The sequence below is a fragment of the Panthera uncia genome (genome assembly GCF_023721935.1).
Source record: "Panthera uncia isolate 11264 chromosome D3 unlocalized genomic scaffold, Puncia_PCG_1.0 HiC_scaffold_8, whole genome shotgun sequence".
NCBI lineage: Eukaryota > Metazoa > Chordata > Mammalia > Carnivora > Felidae > Panthera > Panthera uncia.
This window is the reverse complement of record NW_026057586.1, coordinates 27,424,116-27,443,614: the sequence shown is the minus strand read 5'-3', so window position 1 is coordinate 27,443,614 and position 19,499 is coordinate 27,424,116. Positions and strand designations below refer to the sequence as shown.

General features: G+C 50.9%; 1 protein-coding gene across 10 annotated transcripts in view; it reads left to right on the top strand.

Moving 5' to 3' along the window:
• The window catches only part of ARK2N (arkadia (RNF111) N-terminal like PKA signaling regulator 2N), a 138,730-nt gene that overhangs the window by 94,559 nt on the left and 24,672 nt on the right, over nt 1-19,499 (top strand). For 3 of the 10 annotated variants that reach the window (XR_007455374.1, XR_007455376.1, XR_007455377.1), the window contains one exon: nt 1-4,441. This exon is cut by the window's left edge and continues 12,422 nt beyond it. The exons of 5 other annotated variants lie outside the window; for them this stretch is intronic. The gene's annotated coding sequence lies outside the window, so the exon portion shown is untranslated. 2 more of the 10 variants (XR_007455375.1, XM_049620148.1) reach the window with 2 other exon arrangements.

The following is a 19,499-nucleotide window of genomic DNA, read 5'->3' as shown; positions in this document are numbered from 1 at the left end:
TCACAAATCCAGGCAGGCCCCGTAGCAGTCGGCTCTAAGATGGGAAGTGGCAACATCTAGGATCGGGCGTTAGCAGGGCCCGGGGGCACAAGCAAGCTGCGCAAATAGACTCACGCACGTGCCTCTTCCCCAGACCTCCAAGGCACCCCCGCTGTTGCATCGATGACTCTCCCTCAGTTCTCGCCAAGCATTTTCTTGTGATCAGCCGAGGGAGGAAGTAGCCGGACTGCTGGTGTCACTAAAGCCCCAGGTGAGGTAGCCCTGAAAGACAGTGCCTAGTGGTTAGTCCCTCCCCATGAGCAGAACTTCAGGTGCTACACCTGTAAGTCAACATGGTTCAGTGGAAGTGTGTGTATTTTATAAGAATATGTATCTTGAGGGGCGCCTGGGTGGCTTGGTCGGTTAAGCGTCCGACTTCGGCTCAGGTCATGATCTCACGGTCCGTGAGTTCGAGCCCCACGTCGGGCTTTGTGCTGACAGCTCAGAGCCTGGAGCCTGTTTCAGATTCTGTGTCTCCCTCTCTCTCTGCCCCTCCCCTGTTCATGCTCTGTCTCTCTCTCTCTCAAAAATAAATAAACGTTAAAAAAAAATTTTTTTTTTTAAAAAGAATATGTATCTTGTGCACCGGCCAGGGATTTGGTTGGTCAGGTGCCTGAAAAGAAAATGCTAAGAAGAAGGGAGACAAGGGAGGCCTGAGCTAGGGGCGTGCGGATTGTTTTATGGGAGTGGACGCAAAGTGTGTGGCTCTTTTATGTTCACGCTCATGCTTGTCAGCACCCACCACAGAGGATGCACTCGACAACCAGGTGGACAGCATGATGCCCTGTGGAGGTCAGCCTCGTCCTCAGCCATCCCGGGGCTTGCATGGTGAGCGCCTGCGCAGGGTAGCCGTGGTGACGGATGGAGGCTAAGCAGGGGCCCACCAGTGCGAGCTCCCTCTCAGGACGGTCTGGCCACTGCCACTGCTGACTGATACAGGCCCTGAGCCCTTGACCAGCCAGCTGCTGGCCAGAAGTTGATTACATCGGGCCCCCCCACGCTGGAAGGAGGAGCGAATCCTCCCTCTGGGGCTTTTTCCCTAATCTAGTGTTAATCTGAGGGTTTACAGAGTGCCTGATGTATTTACGTGGGCTGCCTCGTAACATCACCTCAGATCAAGAGGCCCGTTTTACGGCAAAGGAAGTGCTGCAACATTGGGTGCGTGATGATGGGACCCACTGGTCTGGCATGTACCAAATCGCGGGAAGCATCCGGCTTCATAGAATGATGGCTTGCTTTGCAAAAGCTCAGCTAAGGCCCCAGCTCGAGGATGATGCCCAGGCTGGGCGCGGTCACCGGGATGTAGCTGACCTGTGGTGCTGTGTCCCCAGTTGCTGGAATACACAGGAATCAAGGGGGGGTGTGGGCTCAGTCCCTCTGACCACCACTCTCAGTGCTCCCCTCGCATCAGGTGAGAGGAGGTCTGGAACTCAAGCCTGGCAATGTCAGAAAATGGGCCCTTGCAGCAACCGTCGCCTGACAAGGCCAAGTCAACTGAGGGCCCAGAGCCCTCGGATGTGGGCCTGACTCAACCCATCAGGCACACAACCTAGACTAGCTGGCAAGAAAATCTAGAATAGGTGGTGGAGAAGGAAGGTAACGAGCAGTAATTTCAGCCTCGACTTGCTGTCCCGGTGAAGGGTGGTGGCTCATCCCTCTGTCCTGTGTCCTTTCACTAGCTCATGGCGGGCCACTACCTTGAAGACTGTGTGACAGAATGGACTTACTGTGGGGCAGAAGTGGGTTGGAGAGGTGCAAGGGGCAGACCAGGGTAGACTATTTGGGTGCCCTGCGTCGCATCCTCCTTGTCACCCTCTGATTTCAGCTGCAGCCATGGGAGATGTTCTTTGTGAGCTTTGACTCATTTTGACGGCACCCCCAATTGCAGCACAGGGAGTGCATCATCCTGATGTCTTTTCTAGGGCCTTCTTCAAAGCCACAGGGGTCTGTTTGGCTTGCATGGCTCAAATGCAGCCCAAAGTTAGGGGAGTTTAATGGCCCTGGGACAATCCTCAACAATGAAGGATGGGGAGCCATTGGATAGATGCCCCCACCACACGTGCCCTACCCGAGGGATAAATGCCCAGCCTTACATCTTTTGGTTGGACAATTCTGGGAGGCATTCCCTGTGCCTCTCAGGAGATTCCCAGTGTAAGGGAGCCCCCACTGCTCACAGCGGTGACTTTGATGTTGGACCTCATATTGATTTTCCTCCTTTGCTCTCTCACAGTCCTCCGTTCCTCATTCCTATTTCCTGAGACCACCTCCCAGTTAAACCACCTGCACCTGAGTCCTTGTCTCAGGCTCTGCTTCTGGGAGAATCCAAACTAAGACCAGAAGAGAGTCCAGAGTTCACTCTGCACTTAACAGGCTGAAGAGACATTTTGTTTCCAGGCAGTGACCACATGACTATTGGAGATGTAGATTTATATAGAAAACCCACGTTTAAAGTGACCAATGGAAGAGAAGCACCCTTTTAAGGCAGTGGTTTTCAGCCAGGGGCCATTTTGCCCATAGAGGCCATTTGACAAAGCCCGAGGACGTTTTGGTTGTCACAATGATGGGTGGGGAAGGGTAGAGAGAAGTCAGATGCTGCTCCAGGCATTTAGTGAGTAGAGGTCAGGGATGCTGCTAAACATCCAACAATGTACAAGTCAAGTCCTCATAACAAAGAATGACCCAGCCGCAGTTGTCAATAGTGTTCTAAGGAGATTGCAAAGGGGCAGCCGAAGCAGCAGGAAGAAAACTGGGAGGGAGTGGTGACAGCCAGAGTTGCCCGGGGGCTAGAAGGGCCAGCCGGCCAATGCTGTAGGCGGTCAGGGGAGGGAGGGACCAATAATTGTCTATCTAGTGTAGATAGGACCTTCGTCCAGGCAGTTTCCTCAGCTGAGGTGCACAAGTCTGTTGGTGTGGAGGAAGGCATGAGGGAAAGGCAGTGAGGACAAGGACAGACCTTCCTCAGGAGCTCGGAGGTGAACGAAAGGAAGGGCTGCTGAGACTGGCTGGAAGGAGCAGTAGAGTGGAGGAAGAGTTTGAAAAGATCCTGGAAAGACAAATGTCATCTGTATTTGATGATCAGGAACCATGGGGACACAGGGACAGGGGCGACTGATGGTAGAGCCCCTGGACATCCGTGCTGCCAAACCCCAGAACACAGGACACTAACTCGGGTCAGGTAAGGAAAACCTTCCTCTGAAGCTGGACGCGGGAGGGCATGGGAGCAGTTACACAGGCAGCTGTGGGGGAGAGAGTGTAGACTGTCCAGGGGTTAACCCCGGGCCTTTTGGTTCTTCCAAAGTCTAGGAAAAGCTGTCTGCAGGGTGTGAGGGGAGAGGTGCAGGGTGGGAACCTTTTTAAGGACTCCCTGATGATAGATTATGTATGGTTGTTGATCGTATTGCGACTGGTATCGCTCTGCTCTCCCGAAAGAGTCTCTTTGGGAAGTCTGTCCTTTTTATTGCCTGGTGTGTTCCTGAGGCTATTGTGGACACTCAAGTCTCCCCTGAGACACTGGCGGCCACTCCTCTGCAGAATGCCTGCAGAGATCCAGAGTTCTCTCCTGAGAGGCTTGTGGACTTGGGGCATTTAAGCGTTGGGGTCACCTCTGCCTCCTGGTTTCTGTGTCTGTATGGGCTCTCTCTGCCACGGCTTCAAACTTGGACATGAAGCCCTTCTCTCAGTTCTGCGGAACCACCTCACGCCAAACGTTTGGCTTGTGGCTGGGCCTGGGGTCATGCAGTGCCCACCCTCGAGCCATGTTGTGAGCCCTCTTCCTCTTCCCTTCCCTGCCCCTCATGTGTTCCCTGCAAATTGTCCGCATCCCCGCATCCTTCTCCCCCTGTTTACTCAGCCCTCCCAAGCTCCCCGCCCCTGACCCAGACCGTCATGGTGTACCGCAGACAAGAAGGCTTTCTGTTAGATTCATCCTCTAACAGAAGGTGGTTCTGGTTGAACTGCGTGAAAATGTGCTTTTCCCATAAGACTACAGATTCGGCAGCTAGGGTTTGGGCGCACAAACCCGGTGCAGCTACTCACTAGAAACCAGAAGGCCCCCCTCTCTGAGGTCATAGACTCACCTTGCAAGGTATCAGCTCCTCCAGGGAGAGTGTGGGGAGGAGTGAAAAGGCAGAGTTAAGCTAGAGGTGTATAGAAGGCCCAACTGAGACAATGTCCCAACCCACCCCCTCCTCATTTTGTCTCCTGAGGGCCAGCTGAGAGGTCAGAAGGCCCGGCAACTGGGACTTGTTCCTCTGCTTGTCAACCTTGTGATCTTCGGCCTCCATGTTCTCAAGGAGAATGAGGGAGCAAAAGATTTAATGAAAGAGGATCTGTGAATACGTGCCTCAGAGTAGCTACTGTTCTGGATGCCACATTCCCTCCACTTCTGCAACAAGAAAAAGATGTGAGTCTTGATTCTTGTCTGGGTGCTCAGAATCAGTGAAACGTTTGGTGGCCCTCCATAGTTCCTTCGGTGCTGGTCGGTCAGTCCGCAGCCCGTACCGTCCCTCACCATGCGGTCTGTATTTATTTTGGAAGTTAAAATGAATTCATATTTCATTAACAAACTTTTCTGTATTTTTATCTGTCATGAGGAAATTGCTGCTGCCTCCCCGCAACCCACACACCAATCAGGGCCAGACCCTCTCTCATCAAGGGGCCGATTTTAGGGCTCCTGGTGCAATTTTGGAAGCTCCCAGCAGGGGGCAGCCTAGCTCTTCTCCGTCTCCCGCTTGGTGGTGAAGGGCTGGCTGCTGCCTGGAGATTTCTAGGGTTTGGCAGACTCTTGACCGTGACCCACGTTGGCCATGCGTTTTTACATCAGTATAGGGTTGCACACATGTATAATTTGCTAAGCAATACTTCCCCTTCCTACACGGGTGCACTCTGATCTATTTCTAGTTTGTTCAGTTCTGCTGGAGATTTGGTCATTTTAAAAATGCTGCTCACACCCACCAATAGATGGAGATCTGTACTCTGAGACCCACGGGGAGGCTAAGCCTGGGGAGTGGGGATGGGATGGGGGAGATTTGGGGACCCCTAGGATAGGATCTCTCAGTACAGTGGTTAAAGGTGTGGGTTTGGGAGCCAGGCTGCCACGTGGAATCCCAGCTCTGCCCTTTCCATCTGTGGCCAGGACCACATACTCCACCCCTCGGTGCTCAGTAAAGGACAGCTCCTGTTATAGTCACAGCTCCTTATCCATGCGGAAACAAGGATGTTTTTAGCGTCTGGTGGATTCGCTCACCCAACATGTGTTGACACGGGTTACTGAAGATAACTGAGCAGAAGGCTCCGGGCCTGGCAGAGGTGGTTGAGAAACACACAGCCGGTTACAACAGATGTGACAAGGGCGTAGGTGGTGATTAGTGCCGTGCCCTCTGGGAGCACATGGGTACCCAGAGGACTCCTTAGCTCAGCAGCCCTCCAATTATGGTCCCCAGACCGGCGGCGGCAGCTTCAGCAGCAACAGAACCTGGAAACTTCTGGAAACTTGTTAGAAACGCAAAGTCCCCAGGGCACCCGGGTGGCTCAGTTGGTTGAACGTCTGACTTCGCCTCAGGTCATGATCTCACAGCGTTCTAGTTCAAGCCCCACGGTGCAAAGCCCACTTGGATCCTCTGCCCCCACCCCCACTTGTGCTGTATCTCTCTTAAAAATAAACAAACAAAGAAATGCAAAGTCTTGGGCCTTAGCCCAGGTGTATAAAATCAGAAACTGAAGGTGGGCCCGGCTATTTTTTTTAATTAAAAACAATTTTTTAAATGTTCATTCATTTTTGAGAGACAGAACGTGAGCGGGGGAGGGGAAGAAAGGGGGGGGAGACACAGAACCCGAAGCGGGCTCCAGGCTCCTAGCACAGAGCCTGATGAGGGGCTTGAACCCACGAACCGTGAGATCGTGACCTGAGCCGAAGTTGGACGCTTAACCAGCTGAGCCACCCAGGTACTCCCCACCCCACTGGATCCCCTGGCTATCTGTTTTAATAAGCCCTCCCAGTGATGCTGGTGCACACCCAGTTTGAGAATGACTGCCAGCAGCTACCAGACTGCTGCACTTGAGGTTGTCTGGGGACATCCACTACCAGTGTCACCACAATGGCTGGGAGTGGGAGCCAGGCATCACAAGTTTTTAAAAAGATTCCCAGATGATTCCAGGGTGCAGCAAAGTAGGGGAACCACTGCCCCAACCCACACCTGGGTGGAGGGTGGAGGAGGGGGCATCTGAGAAAACTTCCTAGAGGTGGTGTCAGAGAGGCAGAAACCTTAAATGCAATGGGGGCTGTGAGCCAACGTGGGTTAGAGGGGAATGTGGAGGGTGAGGGGGTTGCTGGTGCCCACAGAAGGTTCTAAAGGACTTTAATCTAGTGCTGTAGAAGCTGGGCTCTGGACGCAGGCCATCTGGGTGTGAATCATGCTGCACCCAGACTCTCTGGTGGGGCTGCAGACAAGTCCTTTAACCTCGCTGTACTTATCCACGTGGGGTTTTGTGAGGATTAAGCACACATATAAGAAATGTTCCTATCGCTTCTCGGCCTTTTGGCTAAGATCAAGTGAAGAAATGTTCCTTATAAAAAAACAAACACAAGAAATGTTCCTTATTACTGTTGGGATGGGGCTATAATTATAAGTTGAGCTAGAGGCCCAGACACGAGCCAGAGTATCTCAGGAGAGGACACTAGAGAGTTGGGGGGGGACAAAGCCACGGGGGCTTTACCTCCACACTCTGGGTCTGAAGGCTCTGGGGAGCCATGTGGAGATGTGTGTGGGGAATGTACTAGAGAACAGCATGGCTAGAGGAGTGTGGGCAGGGAGGGGGCGCGTCGCCCTGAGGCAGGTCAGAGTGATGGTGGCCTGCCTGGCAGAGAGGGGCAATAGGGGGGCTACTGAGATGGTGAAACGGACCTGGAGGTGAGGACGTGTCCCATTCTGGGCCAAAGTGGGTGGTCTGTGTGCTGAGTTGGGGCGCCCCCCTCTTCACACTCAGCTCCATCCAGCCCCAGGTTTTCTTGTCATTCTGTAGACCTGGTGGGTGAGGGGTCCTGAGGGGGGCCTTTCCCTGCTCCTCTTCCCACCGCCCCCTTCCCCACAAGCGCACTCTTCCTGGGAATAGCTGAGCGGTTTGCATTTTGGAGCCATTGCTTGGTTGAGGGCCTTGAAGGCCCATCCAGGGAGGCGCACTCCTTGCACTCAAATGTGTCATGTGTGTTCCCACCTCCAGGCCTTGCCCACGCCTCCGCCTTTCTCCCATCTCTCAGAATTCTGCCTTCCATCCACCCCCTTCTCCACACACACACTCCAAGCCTCGCCTGCTTGAAGCGTCCTGACCACAGCTACTGTCCTGGGAAGGACGGCGGTTTTCTCACTCTATCATCAGTGCTGAGCCGTATTGTAGCAGCTGAAATACGAGCTCCCAAGGAGGCTGAAGAGGGTCTCCATGCCTCCACCCCTCCCAGGATGCCTGGCCCAGTGTTTGGCCGAGAAGATATGGGGGGTAAGCCTCCCTCATTGGGTTGGGAGGGAAACACTGAATTCAATCTGAGAATTAGACGATCAGAATTGTCAGCTGGGGCCTTGGCCCCTGAGGGGGTTCAGTGGGCGAGAACAGAGGGCGGAAACTTCTCACAGTGTCGACCTCCCTGGGGTCTCAAGGGGGTTAGGTGCATCCCTCTCCTTTCTGTGATGGGGTCCCTCCTTCATCCTGCAGTGAGGGGTGGTGACAGTGGGGCCCTCTCTGCACCCTTGCCCAGGCCTGCTGAGGCGGCTTCTCCCAGCACCTGGTGGTGAGGGTGAAAGAGCGGCCAGCACCGAGTGAAGGGCACGACCAGGGGCAGCTCAGGTAAGACCACTTAGCCTCTAAGGAGGCTGTGTGCCTGGGGTCATGGGGTGCTGCCCAAGAGGCACCAGAAATATCAAGATGAAAGCCCCAGAAGCAATAGGAGGACTGAATTGTGTCACACAGATGCTAATGCCTGGGGGTGGGGGTGGGGCCGTAAGGACTGAGAGCTCAGACCCAGACGAACCCCAGGTTTGTTCACCAGCTGAGGGTAGTGAGCAATGCAGGCAACTGAACCTCTCTAGATCTCAGTTTCCTCATCTGCTAAGTGGGGTCACAATAGTACCTGTTACTCAAGTGATTAAAACTTCAGTTACAGGGGCGCCTGGGTGGCTCAGTCAGTTAAGCGTCCGACTTCGGCTCAGGTCATGATCTCACGGTCTGTGAGTTCGAGCCCCGTGTCGGGCTCTGTGCTGACCGCTCAGAGCCTGGAGCCTGTTTCAAATTCTGTGTCTCCCTCTCTCTCTGACCCTCCCCCGTTCATGCTCTGTCTCTCTCCGTCTCAAAAATAAATAAACGTTAAAAAAAAAATTTAAAAAAACTACTTCAGTTATATAGATTCAAATATATGATACAGTGATTAAGTGATATAAGTGATAAAGTATGTAGAGTCCTTTAGCAAAGTGTCTGGCACCGAGCAAGCTCTAAGAGGTGCAAACTGTTACTATTGCTGCTGTTTTGCTTGGTCGTGAATGGTTATAATTCAGGAAAAGGTGAATCCACTGAATGATCCCGAATGGCCCGAGATGGGACTCGGAGGATGGGTCAGCCAAGAGAGAGGAAGGACTAACCAGCGGGAGGGAGCAAAATGTTCTGATTGTCTAGAAGAAAGGAACGTGGTTGTTGGGATGTAAGTTTAATGTCATTCAGCAGCATTCTAGAATTATTAAACAGATGGGTTGGGAGCACTTTACGAAAAACCATGCTTTTCCAGAACTAATTCATTAAATCACGTCAAACCAAACTCTCAGTGACTTTAATTACCAAAGGATTCTTTTTTTTTCCATTCACTCAACATATTTATTGTCAGCCTGTTAGGAAAAGCACAGCATATCTTGGCAAGGCACTGAATGAGGTTTCCCATGCTTTCCATGTGGACATGAGAGAGGAATGTGAGCAGGGTGGTGGCTGGTTAGTGAGGTCTATAGCGATATGAACATTTTCCCCCAAGAACTGGATGAGTGGCTGGACATCACCCTGGAGAGCTGGCCCGGCTGGCAGGCCCCAGGGCTCTCGTCCAGTCACTGAAGTGTCAGAGGCACACATGGTGGGGAGGATGGGCCGATAGAGTACATAGTTGGCACTTCAGGATTCAGCTAATTAAGAGCAAAACATAATCGGGGCGCCCGAGTAGCTCAGTCGGTAAAGCGTCCGACTGGGCTCAGGTCATGATCTCGCGGTTCGTGGGTTTGAGCCCCCATCAGGCTCTGTGTGGACAGCTCAGGGCCTGGAGCCTGCTTCGGATTCTGTGTCTCCCTCTCTCTCTGCCCCTCCCCTGCTCACTCTCTGTCTCTCTCTCTCAAAAATGAATAAACATTAAAAAAAATTAAGAGCAAAACATTATAGGATAGCAGGGAAGTCATACAGTAAATTTTTTTTTTCTTACAATGGAAGTAAAATAAACTCATGGTAGAAAGCTTGGAAAACATAAAAGACCATAAAGAAGTAACTAACAGACACCTGTACTTCTCCCCGAATGGCACAGTTTAATAGCGTGAGCAAGGAGAAGGATGAGAATGGAATTTGGGTGATGTTTAAGATGGTCAGTTCAGGACTGTCGCACCTAGAAAAGGGTTTGTGCTGTATCAGCCTTTGCCAGGTGGACAGGCTGTCAGGAAGACTGGAGGCTGGCACACGTTGCTCAGGCAGTAGAGCCAGCGCTCAGAGGCCCTGCGGGTAGATCTTAGCTCCCCGAGAAGGAAGTAGCTCCGCCCACCGACGGAGTCCCAGCCCTGGAGGGGAGGGGCTCCTATTCACCTGGAGCGTTGGAGGGCAAGCTGGTTCTAAGCCTGTTTCCTCTCCTCTCCGAATGTGACTGAAGACGCCCCCTGCCCTGCTATGGTTCCTTTCCACTCAAACATTCATGTATCTGGCTGTGCAGACGTGGAGGCAAAAAGAAGTGCATTCAGTCACTGCCAAGGGAAACGAGCATGTTGCAAAACAGCGTGCTCTCAATTTTGTTAGAAGTATACAGTTAAGCATAAATTCATTGAAAAGTAATGGCAAGAAAATATTAAAGCTCCTGTGGGAGATGCTTTTCATCTTTTAGGCTCTTTTGATTTTTCCAAGTTTTCTACAATTGACTTATTTTAAAATCCAATTAATGTCATAGTAAAGTAAATGTGTCTTACAAGTGAGGATACTTTTTTTTACTGAAACAATAGACCAGGGAGTTGGGGGTGGGGGGTGGGGTTGGAGCATCGTCTAGACAGCTATGTAGGGTGGGGTTCATTGTGGAGGAATTGAACGTCAGGAGGAACTGTTTAGGTTGGTTTACTCATTGCAATAGCAATGATAGTGACCTTATTTGCTGACCCAAACTCAGGACTGATAATCTGACAGATAACAGCATATTTGTGGGATCAAGAGGACACAATACTGTAATCAAAGATGCAGCATTCCTGCAGAATCAGTGTTACAACAGGGAGACTCACAGGATTCTCAAGGGATTGGCATTCATTTGCTCGCTCATTCATTCATTCATTCATTTAGTTGTGTGACATTTCTTAAGCTCTTGCCATATGGCACACTGTGCTGTGTACCTGAGGCAAGCGGGTCTTTGGGGGAGCTGGGTACAGGACATGCCACAAGATGAAGGTAAAATGGCCAGTTAGTGGGTCCCAGCACATCCAGGCGAGAGGCTCTGAGTCTCAGAAATAGGAGTGGTGAGAATGGAAATTCCAGTGGTATTTCCAGATTGTCTTTGCTTGCTTCACAGTTGCACTATGGGTCTTTTTCAGCACCCTAAACAGGACAGAGAACACAGGAGGTACTCAACAGACATTTGGTAGTTAACGGGAGAGAATGTTACTATGGTGGGAGGAGGGCTTGAATCGAACCCCAGACGATGGATAGTTATTTATTTATTGACTTTGCAAACTCTTCATTGCAGTAAGTATACCCTGAATGTTGACCATGTGCCAGCCCTACTGCTCTGAGCTGAAGCTGCCAAGATGAGACATAGTTGTTGTTTTTTTTTTTTAAGTATATTTATTTCTTTTGAGAGAGAGAGAGCTCACGAGAGCACAGGAGGGGCAGAAAGAGGAAGAGAGAGAATCCCAAGCAGGCTCCGCACTATAAGTGAGCCACTCGGGTGCCCCGAGACATAGTTTTCATCCTAGAGGAATTCACAGCGTGACAGTCTGACTGGGGAGAGAGACACAACTGTAACCAGTGAAAGTGCTTATATGAGACCAATATAAGGTGAATCTAGCTAAAGGTATAATTAGTACCGTTAGGCATAATTAGAAGCTAATTAGTCAAAGGCACCACTAAAGAGGAAATGGCATTTGAGTTCTAGGATGGTCCGGGTGGGAATGGAGTGGAAGGAATTCCTAGCATATGGAAAAATATTAAGGTACAAGGTACAGTCCAGGAATGGCAAGGTCCTTCTCAGCCTGCTTTATGAGTGCATTTACTTCTATCCATCCCTACAGGGCAGCCGTACAAATCTGTAGGGCTGGTGCTGAACCGGTCTTGCCCTTCTCTCAGAACTGCTCTACCCCCATCTAAATTGCAACAAGACATACATATCTGCCCATCAGGCTGGAGTTGATTGGTCCAGGGATGGATTGTGACCAAACTGGACCACTCAGAGTTCTTCCTGGGAATTTGGAGTTGGGACACTAGATCCCACGGCCAGTCTCCTTGGCCTCTTGCCGTCAATGTGAATTTGAGAGTTATGGAGCCCTGGGGGAGGCCCTAGCAATGTAGGCACAAGGCCATATGTTTTTATAAAATTTGCAGAAGTAAGATAATTTTCAATGTAATTAGTTAAGTCTACTATCTCTTTCCTTTCTGAGCCCCTTCTGTCACTCCTTCTCATGATGGATGGTGTTGGAGTGGCTCTGGGCATTTGGGGATCTAGCTAAGGGGAAGTCAAGTTGAAGGTGCATTTAGTTAGGATTAAGTGGGATTTATTTATGTGATTTGCAGCCACTTACACTCTAGTTCCTGTAGAAATGGCTCGCTATGAGCATCAAGACACATGGGTACAGGACCCGAGGTGGTATTGCAATGTAAGCCTGTCCTCTGAAGCTGGCCTATGCACGTGTGGGTAATTCAGGAGAAATAAGGTTTGAAACGATGGGTTCTTCTGGTCATCAAATACATAAAATTAGAAACTTTTTGGTTTTATTAATTCCTATTCAAAATGGAATTGCAATCCTATAATTGACAAAAGTTCTCTCCTTGCTCGAACTCTACTCAGCCTCAACGGGGCCCTGACTTTTGAGCTTCTATGTTTTTCTTTGCATGGTCCAAGAATCCTGCTTAGTCTATTGAGCCAGAATGCCCCAGCCTCCAGATCTGGTCGCCCTCATCATCTGCTAGCACCCAGGTGATGTGTGATCACCCTGGCCTGCCCTCAGCAAGTCCTGTGAGGTCAGCTTAGCCAGAATCCCTTCTCACCCTTGATGTTTCCTCTGAATGATTTTCCACTCACTGACCCTCATCCTGCTCGATCTATCTCCTCTACTACAGAACCCCATTGTAAAACCCCCTTTTTAGAGAGAGAGAGGGCACAAGTGGGCAAAGGGCAGAGAAAGAGAGAGAATCCCAGAGGGGCAGAGGGAAGGAAAGAGAGAGAGGGGGAGAGAGAAAGACAGAGAGAGGAACAGGGTTTACCTGATGCAGGGCTCAAGCTCACCTGAAGCAGAGCTTGAATTCACTGATGTGAGACTCATGAATCTCATGAACCACGACATCATGACCTGAGCCAAAAAGAGTCAGATGCTTAACCAACTGAGCCACATAGGCACCCCTAATTTTTTTAACATAATACACACTGTACTTTTGTATTAAAGTGGGAGTCCCATGAAACTGAATTTATTAGAATTTTTGTGTTTACATTTCTCGCCGATTTGAACAAGAAAACTTGTGATGCCTTGAATTTTCATAGCTCACGTACAAAAAGAAACTGATAGAAATTTTCCCGGATTTCCCAACAATCCTAAACATTTACATGACAATAGCAATAGTAATTTATGACCGGGAACATTTTCTAAACTAACCATAATAGAGAAACAAATTTGGATCAACTATATTAGAGGAAATACTAGAATAGTCTTCCATTTTCTCTATGGAAGAACATCACAGAACTGTCCCAAGTGGAGGTAATCAAAGAGTATGCAGCCAAAAAATATATAGAAGAAAAATATAGTAAAGGTGGGTTGGGCTCCACATTCATTAAGATGTTATGTTATTTTTCTGGACTTTGTGATATTTTTGGTATTTCTTAGCTTTTTAACATTTGTAATTTGCTGTGCTTTCTTGTCTCATTGTAGATAGATTTTCAGATTTGGACTAATTTTGTGTTTATCATTTTGTATTCTTCTTCTTCAGTCAAATGCTCTACCCCTGAGCTATACCCCCCTCTGCTTGTATTCTTCTTCTTACATAGTCCCTGCCCACCTCACCCTGCTTCTGCCCCCCCCACCCCCACCCCAAATGCAGTATAAGCTTCAGGCCCCTCTGTCCCTGTCCTGTGCCTCTATGACTCGCTCACTCTCTTTGGGCCTCTGTGTCTTTCCTCCCGGTCAGGGTTGGTCCCCTGACCTTCCACCAGCCTTTCTTCCAAGGAGTATTAGAGGTGAGCTGGTTAATCCTGCCATCATCCCTCCTGCCTGTAGAGAGGCAAAGCATCCGTTATTACATTTGATCCTTACTGCAAACCGTGAGGGGAAAAAAACCAGTCTTTTTATGATGGGAATGTTGAAATTTACACGAAAATAGGTGACATAACCACAGCCTCTAGGGCAGGCTTGGTAGGGTCTGGTGGCTCTGGGCTGGGCAATGGAGGAGCCAGAAGGTAAGTCTCTGCAGTCCGAATCCTTTCTCCATGCTGCCCCCACGCTTCTTGAGGACGTTTGACACTATGATTATGTGGTCATGTCCGCACCCTTCCGCCAGGCTGGGAGATGGGCAGAGCGTCCAACCCACGGGCGGGACCGGGTTGGAACAGCCTCAGAACATGAAATGGGACCTTGGCTACCTCTCCTGGGGCCTCCTTCCTCCTGGAAGGCAGGCCTGGGGGCTGGCAGGGGCGGCATCAGAATCGCTGGGGGAGTTCTTTCCCCAGTCATGTTCTGTGCACCTCTCCCAGCCTATTCTGATACCAGCTGGAGGACAGACAGGACAGGCACGTTTGGGAAACTTCCAGGCAAATCTGATACCCACCCAAATTCAGGATGGGAACTAGGCCAGAGGGGCTCGTGAGAGTAACCAGGAGCCCACGGAGGCCCAGGTCTGCTCACCGCTGTACAGAGCCATCTACTCCTAGGGGAACGCGGAGCCAGACTTCCTGGGCTGAGTCCCTGACCCACCCTAGTCTTTTGACCCTGGCAAGTCGCTTGACCCTGGAATCTGCCTGCTTCTCTGTGATATGGAAATAACTGGGGCAACTTACCTGAGATGTGACCATGCGGGTGATGCCCCTAGCACAGAATTGACGCATACGGCTCAGAAATGTCAGCCACCGTGGTTACTTCCTACACTGACATCAACCAAGCGGGAAGGGAGAGGTAGACAGTGTTCCCTTATCCAAGGCCCGAGCTGGTGACAGGCTTCCTTCCCTCCTCCACACAGAGGAGGCTGGAGGCCAGCCGCCAAACCCCAGGGACTCATCCTGAAATCCAGCCCAGGCCAGCAGTATCTCCTTTCGGCTCAGCAGCCCGGCAGCCCGGACCACCCTCTTTTGTCTGGGGCTGGGGAGACCGGTTTGGGGAAATAGTCTCTGGTATCCCCCATTCCCAGCTCCTTCTTCACGCAGCTGGGGGGTTGCGGGGAGGGTTGTCCTGGGAAGGAGGGAGCCTGCAGACCAGCTTGCTTTTTCAGCAGGAACAGGTGGGCAGCTGGACTAGCGAAGGACGGGGAAGGGCTGGGGGCTGGGATAGCACTGCTGCCAAGGAGGCCATTCTCCTCAGGCTCCCTGGCCTCCCCTTTCCCTCCTCTCTGGCCACCCCGATCCCCAGGGTGCTCAGGCCCTCACACTACTAGTAAACTCACTTTCATGAAGGTTTTGAGGACGGAACGCATTTCGTTTCAGGGCAATGCCCTATAGTGACTTTCTTCAAATGTTCTTACAAAGTGCTCAGGCTCAGACTGGAGAGAGGCTGAGGTCTTCGCCTCCTCCTCAAGGACCCCTGTGGCCGTCAGGGCCAGAGAAGCCTGTTCAAGAAGCCCAGCCATTCGACAAGGGAGGGCTTCCTCAGCTGGAGGCTTGGTCTACTGCCTTTTCCTCCTGAAGCCAGTCAAGGCAGAGTCAGCACTAGAACTCAGTACTCTGTCCCCCAACTCCTATTAGGCTCTTGGCAAATGGGCAGTGGGGACTGTGGAAGGGCCTTCCTCGAAGCCCATGCCACCAGGCAGGCTTCTGGCCTGCGGGGCCCTCCAGGATGCTTGGGCAAGGGCTGAGTGCCACAGCCTGTCTACGCCAAACCCTGGGCTCCTTCTCTGGAAGTTTCTGTTCTCTGGTCCTGGGAGCTGGGGGGATGGGAACAAAGATGAAAGTCTGACCCCAGCTCTCCTGCCTCCCCAGCTCAGGGATCAGGATAGACAGAGAGTGCTTTTGCGGCAGCTCCCAGAGCCCCACTGAGCTGATGAGGGAGCTGATGATGTCCCTACCCTCACTCCCTCCCTCTCTTCCCATGGAATGCCCCCTAGGCGTCCCCCCATGCTGCCCCCACTCCCGACAGGCCAGCACCTCTGAAATTAATCCTAGCCTAATTGGATGGGACACAGGGCCGCCACAGCAGCCATTTGGTAAGTGCCGCTAAGGAGATGGCCCTGCCCAAGATTAGATCAAACAAATCCAAAGTTTGAAGGCCCTGGCTGAGCCCCTTCCGGTAATTTAAGCCATTGGACCCAAACAGTCCTGCTTGCGGTATTCTCTTGCTCTCCCCTCGGGTCTGTCTGATGGCTCCTTGCAAGCAGTCAGAAGAAACAGATTTGATGTACATATGACCAAATGGAGGAGCTTAAAACAGAGCCAAGAGAAAAGAAGTCAGAATGAGATCCGTAACACAACCCAGTTACATTAATTAAAATTACATGTGGCCCAAACAAGAACGTACATGTGTCAAAACTACGAAACCTGTTAGGAAGGGGCCCTTCAGGTTCCACCTGAATCAGGTGGAAAAAAGAAGAAAGATGAGGGAGTGGGGCCCACAGGAGATGGGAGAACAGAGAGGGGAGGAAGGGAGGCAGGGAGATAGAAGGAAAGGGAGGAAGGGAAGGATGAAGAGAGGGAGGGAGGGGGAGGGAAGGAGAGGGAAGGAGAAAAGGGAGATAGGGAGAGGGAGGCAGGGAAGGAAGGAGGCAGAAGGAGGGAGAGAGGGAAGGAGAGGGGGAAGGAACACTCTTTACAAATCACCTCTAAATGTTTTTTTCTGGGAATAAAGTTTGGATTTACTTAATATGCATATTTTTCCATGTAAAAACATTAAGCCTGTTCAATTTTCAAAAATGGGAAATGCATTGATTTATAATTTCTTAAGGACATACTTTTCCCCCCTTTTGTCCAAAAGCCATTTTAAAGCTTGCAGAACAAAGGACAAAGGACAGGTACAATGTTGTCTTTAAAATGTAGTTTAAAACAGAAAAAGAAGTATCTCTCTGGGTAACTGGAGGGAATGGTTCATCGAGGAGCCTGTCGGGACCACTGGTATCAGTGCCATTTACAAGTCCTACTAGTGAGATTTAGACTTTGAACGTGTGCAGGTACAGAATAGTGGAACCTGAACCAGGTGGAAAAAAGAAGAAACGAGAATGGAGAATTGTGTACATCTGCTCCAGAGAACTATAATGAGGGAGAGGGTTCTCGTAGCCTAAATGACTCTGATAACAGATCAGATCAAATGTGGTCAAATATATGAACCTTCACTGAGGCTTTGCATGGTTAGGTTGTAGTAAGAGTGTTAATCCAGGAGGCTCCCCGGAGGAGGTGAGTGCTAGAAGCCAGAGGCTGGTCTGGCTGGACTCTGGAAGCAAGGATGGCTGATTTGGACCCCTTGATCTGCAAGGAGACAATGGAGACCATCTTCCCAGGCACACTCCCTTAATTAGCCTTTCTTAGTACCTTTGAAAGGGTATGAGGCCAAGGGCTCAGTCTGAACCTGGAGCTGGGCATCATTCTTCACGCTCTGTGGGTGTCAGATCCCCTTTGGAGGCTCCTCTAGGGACAAGTGTTGAGGGCAGGCTGGGGCTTCCTGTTGAGCTGGCGAGGCCGGCCCGTGTGTATGCGTGTGCACGCACACGTGTGCACAGGAGGTGTCAGGGTCCAAACTTATCCAGCAAAGAGAGCCCAAGGCTGCAGTTTAGGTCACCAGAGAACATGGAGAACCAGGCCAGCAGATCCCAGGACGGGGACACAGGAGAGCAGGCTCAGGTTTGCAGAGGCCATGGTCAGCTGGGGAGGGGCCTGGGGTCTCTCACTCCAGCAGGGCCTATTAAAGGACAAGGGCTCAGGGTCCCAAGTACCTGGAGAAGTGGCCACCCCTCCCAGGGTATGAAGGGAGGTGATAGGTGTCACTTCTGGCTGGGGCTTTGGAGGAGTGGGCACGCCTCCTCCAAGGTCTGCTTACACCAGGCAGCTGCAGACAACACTGCCTTAGGGCTGGGATGGCAGAAACACTGAAGGGAATGGGCCTGGGTACCTGAACCTCTACGTGAAAGAGGGCTGTCCCCTGACCAGGCTTGGGATTGTGCCTTGGCCCAAAACCTGAGACATGGATTTCTATTGTGATCAAACCTCTCTATATCACAGCACCTTCCCTGGTAACCCTCCCCGTGTTACCAGGCTTGCACACACACGCCTCTTTACCCCTGTTGGGTCTGTCTTCACTAACATCTCCATGGCTGCTCCAGACACTCCAGGATGTGTGAGCCGGACTGGGTGCGGGATCCTTGTCTTCTCCTTGGGTTGCTCACACTCCCCACTGGCCTCCACCTTCTTTGAATTCCCGCCCCGCCCCCCGCAACTTCACAGTCTAGTTCACACCCCATGTCTGCCTGGAGGCCTCCCTGAGCCCCTGAGGCCAGGTCTCTGACTGCTCTGTCCCTCCCTTTCCTGGCTGGGCAGGTGGGGAGATAGCTGAGGATGGCAGTCTCAGGTGGCACAGGGACAGCGAGTGCTAATTTTAACCAAACCCACAGGTTGTAGGCATATGCGGGAAACGACCTCTCCTCTCGGTAACGGATTGCATTTCTCCTGGGTGTTCCTGGGCATGTGCCCCATGCACTGTGCATTCTCTCTCTCTCTCTTTCTCTCTCTCTCTCTCTCTCACACACACACACACACACACGTTTTCAGGCCCACAAACAAGACCACAAGGCCACTTGTGCCTAAAACAGCTGAGCCATTGAGTCCACAGAGAGAACAGAACCCACTGCCCCCCACTAGTCTAACCATCTAAGGCAAGTAAGGGGAGCTATGACAGCTGGCGAGCTTGACCAGGCAGAACTATGACTCTGTGGAAAGACCCTGGGATGGTCCAGGAAGAGGGATGAGTGGAGGGGTCAGAGCTCCACCTCCAAGTCTAGGGGTCAGAAGGTGCTGGAAAGGGCCCTGGAGTCCAGGCCATGCCCTCCTCTCCCCTACCCTTTCCTCACCTGTATCTGTTTGCCTTTCTATGTTTTTATAGTTTTGATAGCTTTCTAAAAGTCACCTTCTCTGTGAAGTCTTCCCAGATTCCATCAGGCACCGAAGTTCCTTCCATCTTTTTCTTGTTTCTGTTACAACTCTCAGGACATTGTGTGGAATTCTTCTCTTTTTCTAAACTATCACTGCCCTAGGTATACGATCCCTAGTCCCCAGCGTGGTGCCTTGCGCAGAGGAAGTAGATGTCACCCGATAATAATAATATGAGATGTCCCTACTATTAAGAAAGAATATTTAAAAATTGAAGGAAAAAAAACCTTTAAAACTTTACAGAATGGACAAAAGATATGAGCAGAAAATTCATACGTAAAACACAATATAAAATAGCCCTCAAATATCAAAATATTAAGAAAAATGCTAACTAAAATTACAGCTAGGGGCGCCTGGGTGGCTCGGTCAGTTAAGTGTCTGACTCTTGATCTCAGCTCAGGTTTTGATCTCAGGCTTGTGAGTTCAAGCCCCACAGTTGGGTTCCGTGCTGGGTGTGGAGCCTACTTAAAAACAAACAAAACTACCCTGAAATACCATTTCTCACTCAGCAGACTGGCAAAAATTCAATTGCTTGGCAATCCTCTCTGTTGGCATGGCTGTGGAGAAATAGGCCATCTTGCACACTGCTGGTGGGAGTGCAAACTGGCACAATCCTTGGAGAAGACCTCGTCAAGACCTAACAAAGCCATGGACACATTTACCCTTCGACTTGGTAACCTGCTGCAGGGGCTTACCCTGAAGACATAGCTCAACAGGGTGG